The following is a 15,713-nucleotide window of genomic DNA, read 5'->3' as shown; positions in this document are numbered from 1 at the left end:
CAAATTCATAATAGCTAAATCTTGGGAGCAGCCTAAGTGTTCACCAACAAATGAGCAGATAAAAAATATGGTATTTATACATAATGTAGTACTACATTGCCATTAAAGATAAACTTGAGTCATTTTTGGAAAATGTTTACAACTTGAGACTGTAATGTTAGGTGAAATAAGTCAGACACACAAGCTTAAATATCACATGGTTTCTCTTATGTGAGAAACCCAAATTATACGTAAAGAGCAAAATAAAAGATAGAAGACAGAAAGTAAAGAGATAGATCTTTCTCAAATAAGACTGGAATCAGGAGAAGGAAGGAGGGGAATGGAGGGGAACTACACTGTAGTAGTTTTCACATACATCCAAGAGTGACTTATTCATTCTACATATGATAAAACCTTCCAAGAATGCTTAATTTTGAAATAACAATATTAGTAGGAAATTGGGATGAAATAGTTTCATAATTCTGAGGAATTTACTTTTTATTTGTAAATGGGGCTTTATGTTTTAAATTATGCATTTAGTGAATATGATTTCCAACACAGTAATTCTTCTTTTACCTTTTACCTGACATTTTTGGCACATCTTCTATATAAAATGTCATTTTTGTATACCAATAGTGAGACTCTGATTTTAGTAGCTATGTATCACAACAATACACACATGTACATAGCATACATATTATAGATTCTTACTTAAAATCAGAAGAAGTCTACTCAGTGACACAAATGCATTATTTGTTACTATAAAACTTTCTTATGCTTAAGCAGTGTGCATATATTATTATTACATATAATTATATATTATATAATATATATTTTTAAGATTGAAAACTGTTTGGATAGGGTTTATTCCAAACACATATTTAAAATTCACAATGTTATGTATAAGAATATATGCACAGTACAAATTTATAAATAAAAGAATTTCTTGTAAACTGATTTGCTTTTTTTTGTATTAAATTCTCTTATTGGTACATTGTAGGTATACACCACAATTACATTTCTCACTGGGAATTGTACCTTTACATAATGCATCTTGGTTCTTATTTTTTCCCCATTCCTAGCCCTCCCTTCACACCCTCTACCCTTCCCTATTTACAAAGACTTTATTTCCATTTTTTCCATTTCTCAGCATTTTTCCTTTCCCTTCTTTCTTTTTCCCTGCCCCTCCCACTACCCCTACCCCTTTGGACCTTTTCTTCCTATTTTGCATTATCGATTATTCATTCTAATCATTGGTACATTTTAGGTATACAACATAATGACATTCATCATTGGAAATTTGCACCTTTACATATTCTCTCTTGGTTCTTATTTTTCACCCTTGCCCAGCCCTCCCTTCAACCCCTCCAGTCCTCCCTATTTACAAAGATTTTGTTCCTATTTTTCCATTTTCTCATATTAATCCCATTCCCTTCTATCCTTTCCCCTAGCCCTCCCATTTCCTTCCCCTTTGCCCCTTTTCTTCCTATTTCACATTACCTATTATACATTTAGTCCTTATTTACACTTTCAGTTTCTCACACCAGAGAAACTATTCAGTATTTACACATCTGTGTCCTATTTATTTCACTTAAGAGTATTGCCTCAATGTGCATCCACTTAGCTATAAATGTCTCTAATTTCTCACTTTTTTCTGGCTGAGTAGTGCTCCCTTTTATAAAAAACCCCACATTTTCTTTATCCAGTCTCCAGTTGATGGGCATTTGGGCTGTTTCCAAGTATTAGCTATTGCAAACTGCACTGCTATGAACATGGGTGCACATATATCACTGTGGTATGATTCTTTTAATTCTTTGGGGAAGATCCCCAGCAGGGGAATAGTGGGGTCAAATGGGATTTGCAGTCCTAGTTCTTTGAGGTATCTCCATACTGATTTCCACAGTGCTTGCACCAGTCTACATTCCCACCAGCAGTGGAGCAGGGTTCCTCTTTCCCCACAGCCCCGCCACCATTTGTTATTGGTTGATTTCATGACAGCAGCCATTTTTTCTGGAGTGAAGTGGAATCTCAGTGTTGTTTTCATTTGCATCTCTCGAATGACCAGTGATGTTGAACATTTTTTCATGTATTTATTTGCTATTTCTACTTCTTTATCTGAGAAATGTCTGTTCATTTCAGATGCCCATTTTTGTATTGGGTCTTTAAATTTGGGAGGTCTGATCTTTTTAAGTTCTTTATAGATTTGAGATAGTAGACCTTTGTCTGAGGAAGAGCAGGTGAAGATTTTTTCCCACATTGTGGGTTGTCTCTTCACACTGCTGGTGGTTTCTCTTGCTGTGCAGAAGCTTTTTAATAAGAAGACATCCCATTTGTTGATTGTGCCAGTTCACGGGGAAATGAGGTTTTGTTCATAAAATCTTTTCCTACACCGATGTCTTCAAGGGTTCTACCTAACCTCTGTTCCAACTGGTTCAGAGTTTCTATTTTAATATTTAGATCTTTAATCCATTTTGATTTTAGTTTAGTGCATGGTGAGAGATACAGGTCTAGTTTTAATCTTTGGCAAGTTTCCAGCACCATTTATTAAAGAGGCTATCTTTCCTCCAGTGAGGGTGTTTGGCTCCTTTGTCCAAGATGAGATGGCTGAGTGTGTCTGGCGTTGTTTCTGCATCTTCTAATCTGTTCCACTGGTTCTCAGGTCTGTTTCTTTGCCAGTACCATGCTGTTTTTATCACAGTAGCTTTGTAGTAGAGTTGCAGGTTGGGGATCGTGATACCCCTTGCCATATCTCTCTTACCTAGAATTGCTTTTGCTATTCTGGGACTCTTCCTGTTCCAAATGAATTTTTGGATTGTTTTCTTGAGGTCCATGAAGTATGCTGCTGGGATCTCAATTAGAATTGCATTAAATCTATAGAGCAGTTTTGGAAGTATGGCCATTTTCACTATATTAATCCTCCCTACCCAGGAGCAGGGGATGTCTGTCCATTTTCTGATATCCTCTTCAATCTCTCTTTTCAGAGTGCCATAGTTTTCAGAGAAGAGGTCTTTGATTTCTTTCGTTAGGATGATTCCTAGGTATTTCAGCTTTTTGGATGCTATTGTGAAATGAATTATTTGCCCTATTTCTCTCTCAGTGAGTCTGTCATTGGCGTAGAGGAACGCTATTGAGTTTTGTGTGTTAACCTTGTAACCAGCTACTTGACCGAATTTGGTTATTAAGTCTAGAAGACTTTTGGTGGAGTTCTTGGGGTCTTCTATATAGAGTATCATGTCATCTGCAAATAATGACAGTTTGACTTCTTCATTACCTGTCTTTATTCTTTTTATTTCTTTCTCTTGTCTAATTGCCGTGGCTAATGTTTCCAGAACTATATTGAACAAGAGTGGTGATAGTGGACATCCTTGCTTGTTCCTGATTTTAGTGTGAAGGATTTCAGTTTTTGACCATTTAGTATGATATTGGCTGTTGGTTTTTCATAGATGGCTTCTATCAGTTTGAGGTAGAGACCATCTATTCCAACTTTTTGTAGGGTTTTTATCATAAATGCATGTTGGATTTTGTCAAATGCTTTTTCTGTTTCTATGGAGATAATCATATGGTTTTTGTCCTTGGCTCTATTGATATAGTGTATTACATTCATTGATTTTCATATATTGAACCATCCCTGTACCCCTGGGATGAATCCCACTTGATCAGGGTGTATGATCTTCTTGATGATCTTCTGCATTCTATTTGCCATTATCTTATTAAGGATTTTTGCATCTATGTTCATTAGTGAGATTGGCCTATAGTTCTCTTTTTCAGTTGGGTCTTTCTCTGCTTTGGGGATCAAGGTGATGCTTGGTTCCAGGAATGAATTTGGGAGTATTGCTTCCCTTTCCATTTCACTGAAGAGTTTAAACAGTAGTGGCAGCAGTTCCTCTCTAAATGTCTTGTAGAATTCAGCAGTGAAGCCATCAGGGCCTGGGCTTTTCTTAGTTGATAAGTTCTTAATTACATTTTCAATTTCATTGGTTGATATTGGGTTGTTCAGAATTTTTAGGTCTTCTTCATTCAACTTTGTTAATTCATATGTATCTAGGAATCTGTCCATTTCTTCTGTGTTGTCCATCTTATTGACATATAGGTTCTGGAAGTAGGTATTGATGATCCTCTGGATTTCTGCTGGGTCTGTTGTAGTTTCACACTTTTCATTCCTAATTGCATGGATTTGGGCCTTTTCTTTCCTTTTTCTGACAAGGTTGGCTAAAGGTTTGTCAATTTTGTTGATTCTTTCAAAGAACCAACTCTTGGCTTCATTGATTTTTTGTATCATTCTCTTAGTCTCCATTGCATTGATTTCTCCTCTGATCTTTATAATTTCCTCCCTTGTATGAGCTTTGGGGTTGTCCTGCTCTTCTTTTTCTAGAAGCTTGAGGTTCAGCATCAGGTTGTTTAATTGGGCTCGTTCTGTTTTCCTAATATGTGTATTCACTGCTATGAATTTCCCTCATAAGACTGCTTTCATTGTGTCCCATAGATTCTGATATGTTGTATTGTCATTGTCATTTAATTGAAGGAACTGTCTGATTTCTTCTTTAATTTCCTCTGTGACCCATTGGTTATTCAGAAGTGTGTTGTTCAATTTCCACATGTCTATGATATTTTTTGAGTTTCTTTTGCTATGGATCTCCAATTTCATCGCACTATGGTCTGATAATGTATAGGGGATAACTTCAATTCCTTTGCACTTACTTAAACATGTTCTATGTGTGAGTATGTGGTCTATTTTGCAGCATGAGCCATGTGCAGCTGAGAAGAATGTGTATTCTGATTTTGTGGGGTGGAAGACTCTGGAAACATCTGTTAAGTTCATTTGTTCAAGAGTTCGATTGAGTTCTAGTATTTCATTACTTATTTTTAGTCTAGTTGATCTATCTATTTGTGACTGTGGGGTGTTGAGGTCCCCCACTACAGTTGTATTAGTGCATATATGGCTTTTCATGTCCATTAGTATTTGTTTTATATAGTTGGGTGCATTAGTGTTTGGTGCATAGATATTTATGATTGTCATCTCTTCCTCTTGGATTCTTCCCTTTACAAGGATGTAGTGTCCTTCTTCACCTCTCTTCATCACTGTTGGTTTGGAATCTACTTGATCTGCAAAGAGGATAGCTACTCCTGGTTTTTTTTCGGTTCCCATTGCATTGAGTGTTGTTTTCCACCCTTTAACTTTCAGTCTATGAGTTTCCTTTTGAATGAAGTGTGTTTCTTGTATGCAGCATATTGTTGGATTTTGCTTCTTGACCCATTCTGCCAGTCTATTTCTTTTGATTGGTGAATTGAGACCATTAACGTTGATGGTTATAACTGAAACATATTGACTTGTCATTGTCATGACTTTTCCTTTTTGATGGGTTCTCCCCCTTTACATTTAATTTCTTGTCATGCCAGATCGGTTCATTCTACTTTGCTTCCTGGGGTTGTGATCCTCAATGTCTGTTCCTAGGATATTGTGTAAAATTCTTTGGAGTGCTGGTTTGTTATTCACGAAGTTCCTAAGGTGGTCTTTGCCATGAAAGTATCTTATTTCTCCATCCATTTTGAAAGATAGTTTTGCACGGTACATCAATCTGGGTTGGAGGCTGTTTTCTTTTAAGGCTTGGAATATGTCACTCCAAGCTCTTCTTGCCTTGATGGTTTGTGTTGAGAAGTCTGCTGTGATTCTGATGGGCTTTCCTTTGTATGTGATTTGTTTCTCTTCTCTGACTGCTTGGAGAACTTTGTTCTTCTGTTGAGTTTCTGGAATCTTAACAATTATATGCCTATGTGTAGATTTTTTTTGATCAAGGCTATTTGGAGTCCTGTATGCCTCACTTATTTGTATGTCAACTCTTTTCCCCTGCTTGGGAAGTTTTCTGCCATTATTTCTGTGAAGAGATTTTTTATGTCATCTCCACTCTCTCCTGTTTCTTCTTTGAGCCCAATCAGTCTTACGTCATTCTTCTTTACATCATCTAGCAGCTACTGGATTGATTTCCCATGTTCCCTTATAATTTTGAAGCAATTTTTCTTTTCCTGGTCACTAATTGCAATCTTATCTTCTCTATCTGATATTCTGTCCTCACATTGTCTCATTCTGCTGTGTCAACTTTCAGTGGAGTTTTTCATGTCCGGGAAATCTATTTGCATCTGTTTTATGGATTCCATTTGTTTCTTATGTTGGGATTCCATCATGTTCCTGATGTCCTCTCTAGATTTATTAATCATGTCTTGCACTAGGGGCACAATTTCTCCTGTTATCTGAGAAAGTGTTTCTGATTTCATTTTTTCCAGATCCCCTTTTGTTGCCAGTTCAGTGGGTCCAGGTGTTTGAGTATCAGAGTGTTCCATCTCATTTCCCTTTGGGGTTGATGTAGGTGCTCTGGAAGTCTGGTTTTGAGACTTATTTATGTGTTTTCTCATTTCAACTGGGGCAGGGGGCTGTTTGCGCCTGCACAGATTACCTCCTCTGAGCTGGGTGAGGTGGGCCAGGGGCCACGAGCAGCAGTAGGGAATGTGACCCAAAATCCCTTTCCTGTGGGCTGGGAGCAGCAGGAGGGATGCTGGCCGGGAAGCCCCTTCCTCTGGACCAGGAGCAGTGGGATGGCAGCTTAGAAGCCCCTCCCTCTGGGCCGGGAGTTGTTGGAGGGATGGTGGCCTGGAAGCCCCTTCCTCTGGACCAGGAGCAGTGGGATGGCAGCTTAGAAGCCCCTCCCTCTGGGCCGGGAGTTGTTGGAGGGATGGTGGCCAGGAAGCCCCTTCCTCTTGACCAGGAGCAATGGGACAACAGCTCAGAAGCCCCTATCTCTGGGCTGGGAACAGCAGGACTCAGTACCTTGGTCTGGTAGTCTGGTGTCCTCTGCATCTTTGTAGTGTGGGACCAGGTGGCTGCCTGTCTGCAGCGGGGTGATTCGGTTTGTTCTGTGCTACTCAGGACCTCGGTAGGGCATGGGCATACCTGCCTGTCTGCAGTGGGGTGATTTGGCGTGTTCTCGATTTTCTTCTAGAATATGAATGATGGTGCTGTAAATGCTTTTAGGACCTGCAAGTTTCACATTTTGAGAATTACATCTCAGTCATCACAACACAGAAAGAGAAGCTTGACTCTCCCTCAAACTTTCCCTGAATTGGGACACATAAGTGATCCAAAGAAAAGATGTTTTAGTAGCTGAGTAAAACAAAATGATTAGCTACTTTATTTCTTCAGGAACTTAGAGCTCCAAAGTTATACAAGAAGTGATAGGAAGAAACTGGTATAAATTAGGAGACCGAATTTGAAAGGTCTTTATCAGGGCAGCATTGTTGATATCTCTGGGTCCTCTGGCATTTTACATATCTTATTTATGTCTTCCTGTGTCTGAAACATTTTAATCACACCCACACAACTTAAATGAGAGTGTTATTTTATCTCAGCTTCAGTCCATGGTCAGCTGGTTGCAAGGCAGAAACTGGATGGTAGATAAGTATGGCAGGGGAAAATGTACTTAGCCTATGGCAGCCAGAAAGGAGAGAGAGGTGGGTGGGGTGGGAAGGGAAGGGAAGGGAAGGTTAGGAGCCATGAACAAGCACACATCCTTCAAAGTCACAGCCCCAGTTAGCCACCTCCAACCAAGCCCCACCTCTGACAGCACATTCAGCCACTGAACTAATCAAGGAATGAATCCACCAATGGACACAACATACCCCATGATCTAATCATCCTCCATACACATGAGGATTTGGGGGAAAATTTAGATCCAAACCATAACACCATGGAATTTTCTTCACGTTTCCAGAAGATGAGCAAGAAAAAAGTTGTCACAGACACAGTAAAGAGTGTACATGTGAAGATTTAGTTAGTAAATAAAAGAAATTTGGAAAATTATGCAAAGTCATATTTCACTTTGTGGATTTGCTTAATTCCTATGTATTTAATTTTTAAAGCTACTTTAATGGAATTGTTTCCTGAATTGTTTCCTCATGAATTCATATTTGGTATACAGGAATATCATTTATTTTCATATATTGAAATTATATCCTTTCACTTCACTGAATTTGTTTATTGCTGCTAAGAATCTTCTGGTGGAGATTTTTGGATCTTTTTTGTAAAAGACCATGTTACTTGCAAATAAGAATAGTTTGAATTCTTTCTTTCTTGTACTTATACTTTTTATTTCTTCTTGTCTTATTTCTCTAGCTAAATTTTCCAGCACTATATTGAGCTATAGTGTTGATGGTCAACATTCTTGCCTTGTTCATGATTTTAGAGAAAATTACTTCAGTGATTTCCCATTAGTGTGATGGCCATGGATTTGTCATAAATGGTTTTTATCAGTGTGAGATAAGGTCCTTCTATAATTGTTTTTATTTGTTTTTTATACTTAATGTATATTAGATGCTTTCAAAGGTTTTTATGTGTCTATTGAGATCACATGATTTTTGTCTTTGCATTGGTTATGCAATATATTACTTTTATTGACTTTCATCTGTTGAACCATTCTTCCATGCCTGGTATGAAGCCGTCTTTCTCATGATGTAAGAACTTTCCAATGAAAGCTCTAGAGTTTGATTGTCCTTATTTTTCTAGAACTTTAAGATGCATCACTAGGTGATGCATTTATTTGAGCTCATTTTATTTTCTGATGTTTGTGATCACTGCTATAAACTTCCCTCATAGGATTGCTTTCATTTTGTCTCATAAATTCTGGTGTATTATATTGGCACTATCATTTAATTCTAAGAACTATCTTATTCCTTCCTTAATTTCTTCTGTGACCCATTGATTATTCAAGAGTGTGTTGTTTGATTTCCATATGTTGGAATAGTTCCTGTGAGGAATTTTTATTATTGATTTCCAGTTTCATTGCACTGTTATCTGATAAAATGCATGGTAAAATTTTGATTCTTTTGCATTTACTTAGGCATGCTTTATTAGCTAGTATGTAGTCTGTTTTGGAGAAAATACCACGTGTAGCTGAAAAGAATATGTATTCTGTTGTTGTTGGGTGGAATACTCTGTATATATCTATTCCAGCTGATCCAGATCTGACTTCTAAGTGTTTTGTTAAATAAATTTCTATCTATGTTCATATTTTTTCTTCTATTATCTTTATCCAGTTTTAGGATTAGCACAATGTTGATTTTCTAAAATGAGGGGAGAAGTGTTCCTTCTTTTTTCTACTTTAAATGGTTGATATAATTTATCAGTTAAAATGTTTATGAGCCTGCTGTCATCATATAGGTAGGTTTTCAAGCTAGGAATATACTTTCTTTAATAGGTTCTATTCAAATTTTATATTTCCTCCAGAGTTAGTTTCATTAATTTGTCTTCTAAGTTACTTCTTAGAAGTTGTCAAATTTATTTCAAAAAAGATTTTTGTAATATGCTTTCTATATCCTTTTAAATTCTGTAAAATCTGTGGTAATGTCACCTATATCTTAATATTGTAATTTAAAAAATGTATAACTGATATTGTGTAACAGGAAGAAAAGGTCTAAAAGAGCAGGGGAATTGGGAGGGGTAGGGGTAGGGAAAAAAAGGGAAAGGAAAAAATACGAGAAGAGGAAAAAAATGGAAACAAGGTCTTTGCAAATAGGGAAGGGTGGACAAGGGAAGGGGAAAAAAAATAAGGACCAAGAGACTCATGTAATGGTACAAGAGCCCAATGACGAATGTAACTGTATTTTATACCTAAAATGTACCAATAAAGTTAATGGGGAAAAAATAAATAAAATTTTTAAAAAGCTCTAAAAAAAATCATTATATTAAATAAAAAACTCAGTGGAAAGCCTCATCATTAACCTAGATCAGAAGACACACTTTCAGGCAAACTTGCATTATTAGTCCATTCAGAACGTAAGGAAGAAAAATTTAGCAATAGTGGACAGAATATGCAGAAACTCTGGAATACCATTAAAAGGCTAATTTTATTAAATTTCATAAAATGAGGAAACTAAGGTAATAAAAATAAAAGCATAGAGAATATATTCAGTGAAATAACAACAGAAATATACATATTGAAAAGATACGGACATAAATGTTTTCCTCTTAAATTTCTATCTCTGTATTAATATGCTAAGCTTGCCATATGAAAAAAACACAAACTTGGTGGTTTAACAACAAATTTATTTATCATTGTTCTGGAGTCTGGAAACTCAAGATTGAGGAGTCCTGCAGAGTTGGTCTTTGGTGAGGTCTCCTTAGCTGGCTTTTAGGCAGACATTTTCCCGTAGGACTTTCAGCAGGGAGTTCAACTGGCTTCTTTTTGCAAACAGATTCACTTCGCATAAGGAGAAGAGAGATCCTATCAGATTAGGGTCTCACTCTTATAATATCCTTTAATTTTAATTGTGTACATAAAGTCTTTATCACCAAATATAGTTCCACTGGGGGTTAGGGTTTCAATGTTTGGATTTTTAGAGCAAACAATTCAGTCCATTACAGTCTTTGTGAATTCAAACCATTAACAGAACCTACAGTGGGAGGTGTGTGTAGGAAATAAAACCAGTTTCTTAAATGAAATGATATTAAATAATTTAAACCTTGGGGACATATTTTAGTGAAGATTTAGTTAAAGTTATATTCCTTGCCACTAGAAGGAATTATTATATATTATTAATATGATACAGTTTGATTATAGCATATGACTTTTTAAAAAGACTTCTCATATGACTCAAGCTTATTTTTATTTTGATATAACTTGAAAAAAATATACATATATACTTTTTGAGACTGGGCCTTGCTACATATTTCAGGATGACCTTGAATACACTGTGTAGCCCAGACTGGTCTTGAACTCCTGTGATCCTCCTGCTTCAGCCTCCCAAGTGCTGGGATTAAAGGTGTGCACCACCACATGGGCTTCTTGTTTCTATATTTTTGATGTTTCCCAAATTTTGCTTTGGATCTGATGATTGTAATTTTCTCACTATATATGCAAATGTTCATAATGACATGACATTTCATTGTGTGCATAGTCTACATTGCATACCATGCCTGATATACTGCTGTTAACATGTGTCATTATTTGAATAGCTAAGAGATAATAGAAATATAGAATCACCTCCACAAATAGTTGGTACATTTTATCAGAAGAGATAAGAAGAGATTCAGAAAATAATTTTTAAAATATATTTCTACCAAAGCTAAAGTCATTATTATGCTTCTTTTTAATATAGAAGCAAAGTTACTATGTACAGACATGCCAGTCATCACCACAATTAACCAACATTTTGAATATATGAGCTATTTTATTATGTGGTTAACATCATTAAAAGTGAATTACAAATGAAAAAAAAGAATGAAGAATATGCATTTGAAGAAGATATATTTTTGGGCCAGGGATTTTAGCTCAGTGGTTCCAGCACCTGCCTTGCAAGTGCAAGGTCCCAAGTTCGATCCCTGGTACCAAAAAAAAGGTATATTTTCTATTGCAAAAGGCAAGAGAATAAACCTAAAACACATTCAGTGTTATGAATTAATAGTTGCCTTCTAATTTAACAAACAAATAAAAACAATACCTATTACTTTTCAAGTACATATTAATAAGGCATAAATCATAAAAATAAGAAATTTTAATATAAACAACAAATTCTATATTCTTCACATACTTTTTTCACTGCTTTTGGCTGCGTCTGTGAGTAGTCTCTTCCTCCTCATGTTTCTCTGAAAGTGGGGCCAGTCTCACTTTGCTTGGGATTATTACATTAGCTTTCTCTTGGCAGCTTCAAACACTGCTGCATGTTTTTTATAATCTCATAACTTCACTTTTTATAGGAAAAAATAGTATCACACTATGTGAGTACTGAAAGGCTATAAGATATACAGATTATCCAGAGCATAGATTCAAATTATCTATGAACAACGAATTTTTCATTTCTAAAAATAAACAAGAATCTCTTATTGAAGATTTAACAACATTGAATGTACAGTATATTAATTTATTTCCTTTTATTTTTTTACTTATATTATTAATGTATCACTCATTTGTGCCACTCAACTGACAATATTATATATGCATAACCAAACTTCATATTTTTAATCTGGTTGTCATTCATAATCAACTCTAAATTTTCAACATAGCAAAATATGATTTGGGAAGTGATAGCAAATATAAGAAAGACATCATCCGTCTCTCAGAGTGGTACACATGAATTGACTATCCACATTTAAGATTTGGTAGTCCTGAGTGTTAAAATTGAAATGTATTTTAGAACATATTTGAAAGCTATGTGTTATTGTGTGTATGTATTTCTAATGTAATTTAATCTACATATTCATAATAATTATGATTGTCTTCCAAGAATTTCATGAGCCTGAAACTTATAATATAGGTGGATAACTGGAATAAGTTAGCATTATTACTCTTAGAAATTTTAAAGAAAATGTTTCTATACTGCCCATATGATTAAACAATAGATTTAGTGTATCTGATGTCAAATAGTTTATATTGCATCATTTCTTTTCTAAAATCTTAAGTATTTATTCTAAATTATGAAATTTCTGAGTGTAAAATTAAAGTTTCTATTTTAGTAGCTATCACAGGTTTCTTAGTTTATAATCTTAAAAATGGCAATTAGCAATGCAAAATTTGTGATATTTGATATTATGGATATTTCTTATATTCAAATAGTTCTCTGCTTTGATCTCCTTCAGAATATAAGTATGATAATAATAAACTTGCACATCCATTGCAATGGTTGCAATATGCTTAGTGTTTATTCCAAACATACATTTGTAACATTCACAAAGTTAAATACAACAGAAAAATATTTGAAAGATATAAATTTAGAAAGTACAAGAATTTTATGATATAATTTTCCTCTAGAATATGCAAGATAACTCCTAAATGGTCTGTGGACCTGTGGATTCCACATCTGCATATCTGCACCTCAGCCACCTCAGCATCAAAAGAAAAGTCTGTCTCAGCTTAGTGTTTCCAAGTATCAGGACAAAGGGATGACATGAAGGAAAAGCTATTTCAGCTGCTTGGGTAAGTAAATGAAAAAGTGTTTTCCCTACAAACTCAGTTTCCCAAACCTCTACAAAATAAGACAGAGAAAAATGATGCACAATAGGAGGAAGGCCTTTACATGAGTGGCAGTACTGACATCCCTGGATCCTTTTTTTTTTTTTTTTTTTTTGGTACCAGGGATCTAACTCAGGTCCTTGCACTTGTGCAGCAGGCGGCGAAACCACTGAGCTAAATCCCCGGCCCCTATCCCTGGATCCTTTGTGACTATGCTGCACTTTCATACAATGCTTCCACAGGGAGAAAATCAGCAAGAGAAAAGTTGTCCTGGAAATGATAAATGGTATTAAAAAGGATATAATGTATGACAATCTAAAATGTTTAGGAAATCCTGCATAAATACTCAAATTGGATCTCCAAGACATGTTTACTTTATAGGCATCATTTAAGATACCAATATATGTGTCTATTAGCACAATATTTAAAAATAAGCTAATCAGGGGCCAGGGATTTAGCTCAGTGTTTCCAGCTCCTGCTTTGCAAGCACAAGGTCCCTAGTTCAATCCCCGGTACCAAATTAATTAATTAATTAATTAATTAATCAGATACACCAGAAATGTCATTTTAGCTCTACATCTTTTTTTTAAATTTTATTTTATCTTTTAAAATTAATTTTATTGGTACATTTTAGGTATACAATATAATGACATTCATCATTGGAAGTTTGCACCTTTACATAATCTCTTTTGGTTCTTATTTTTCCGTCCTTCCCCTGCCCTCCCTTCAACCCCTCCATTCCACCCTATTTACAAAGACTTTGTTTCCATTTTTCCATTTTCTCATATTAATCCCATTGCCTTCTGTCCTTTCCCCTAGCCCTCCCACTTCCTTCCCCTTTGCCCCTTTTCTTCCTATTTCACATGACCTATTATACATTTAGTCCTTATTTACACTTTCAGTTTCTCACACCAGAGAAACTATTCAGTATTTACACATCTGTGTCCTATTTATTTCACTTAAGAGTATCACCTCAATGTGCATCCACTTAGCTATAAATGTCTCTAATTTCTCATTTTTTATGGCTGAGTAGTACTCCATTTTATTTAAAAAACCACATTTTCTTGATCCAGTCTCCAGTTGATAGGCATTTGGGCTGTTTCCAAGTATTAGCTATTACAAACTGCGCTGCTATGAACATGGATGCACATATATCACTGTGGTATGATTCTTTTAATTCTTTGGGGAAGATCCCCAGCAGTGGAATAGTGGGGTCAAATGGGACTTCCAGTCCTAATTCTTTGAGGTATCTCCATACTGATTTCCACAGTGGTTGCACCAGTCTACACTCCCACCAGCAGTGGAGCAGGGTTCCTCTTTCCCCACATCCCCACCAGCATTTGTTATTGGTTAATTTCATGATAGCAGGTGCTATCTGGAGTAAGGTAGAATCTCACTGTTGTTTTCATTTGCATCTCTTCAATGACCAGTGATGTTGAACTGTTTTTCATGTGTTTATTTGCTATTTCTACTTATTTGTCTGAGAAATGTCTGTTCATTTCAGATGCCCATTTTCGGATTGGGTCTTTAAATTTGAGAGGTCTGATTTTTGTGAGTTCTTTATAGATTCTAGATAGTAGACTTTTGTCTGAGGAACAGCAGGTGAAAATTTTTTCCCACATTGTGGGTTGTCTTTTCACACTGTTGGTCATTTCTCTTGCTGTGCAGAAGCTTTTTAATAAGAAGAGATCCCACTTGCTGATTGTTTGTGCTAGTTCATGGGCAACTGAGGTTTTGTTCATAAAATCTTTTCCTACACCAATGTCTTCAAGAGTTCTTTCTACCTAACTGGTTCCAGCTGGTTCAGTGTTTCTGTTTTAATATTTAGATCTTTCATCCATTTTGATTTTAGTTTAGTGCATGGTGAAAGATACACCCCCCCCCCCAATTTTTCCAGCACCATTTATTAAAGAGGTTATCTTTCCCCACTGAGGGTGTTTGGCTCTTTTAACAAAGATGAAGTGGCTGAGTGTGTCTGAAGTTGTTTCTGCATCTTCTAATCTGTTCCACTGGTCCTCAGGTCTGTTTCTTTGCCAGTACCATACTATTTTTATCACAGCTAGCTCTTCACTTTAGATAAAGAAAACTTGAGTTTGAAAAATTGGCTATCTTGAGGAAATAAAAAATGCTGATGCATGTAGTGTGCCAGATGCCTAAATGAGCTGTCACTCTCCAGGGAACAGTTATTATTTTAATCATTTTTGTAGACATCCATAAGTTAGGATCAAGCACAGATAATATTACTATTACTATTGACCAGAGAAAAGTAATCCTGGAGATAGCTAAAGCAGTGAGCACTTTATCAACTGAAGGAATTTTTCTTCTTTTGACACAGTCCATACTGTTCACTAAGACCATGAATCCATTTTCTAAATTTCCCAGGATGAATTCCACAAATGGAATTGCTGTAAATATTCTTTGTACAATACCACCCATTCTCTGTAAAATAGTGCCTTGACCTCAGATATCACTACAGAAGATTATTGGTCCATTCCTCTAATGCTATGTATGCTTGATTCTTAAAAACTTCAAAAGTATTGTTCTTATAGAAAGCTTGTGTACAAAATATGAAGCCTTCAAATATTAAGATTTTCTACTGACAGAAGATTTTTCCATGGAAGTCTCTGTTGAGCTGCAACAACATACAGTGCACCTTACACTCAGTAGACTGGAATCATTTGCTCTTGGTGATGAAGGAATGGTGAAACTTCACATGCTAACATGTAAATGAAGACATATTTA

The 15,713-nt window shown here is 35.8% G+C and overlaps 1 pseudogene; it reads right to left on the bottom strand.

Moving 5' to 3' along the window:
* Nucleotides 1-12,787: 12,787 nt before the first annotated feature.
* Nucleotides 12,788-15,362, bottom strand: LOC106009453 (taste receptor type 2 member 14-like; annotated as a pseudogene).
* Between the last annotated feature and the right edge of the window lie 351 nt (nucleotides 15,363-15,713).

Source organism: Heterocephalus glaber, unplaced genomic scaffold (assembly GCF_053883595.1).
Source record: "Heterocephalus glaber isolate CG9 unplaced genomic scaffold, H.glaber_assembly_v1.0 deba00001444, whole genome shotgun sequence".
Classification (NCBI taxonomy): domain Eukaryota; kingdom Metazoa; phylum Chordata; class Mammalia; order Rodentia; family Bathyergidae; genus Heterocephalus; species Heterocephalus glaber.
This window is presented reverse-complemented; position numbering and strand designations above follow the sequence as displayed.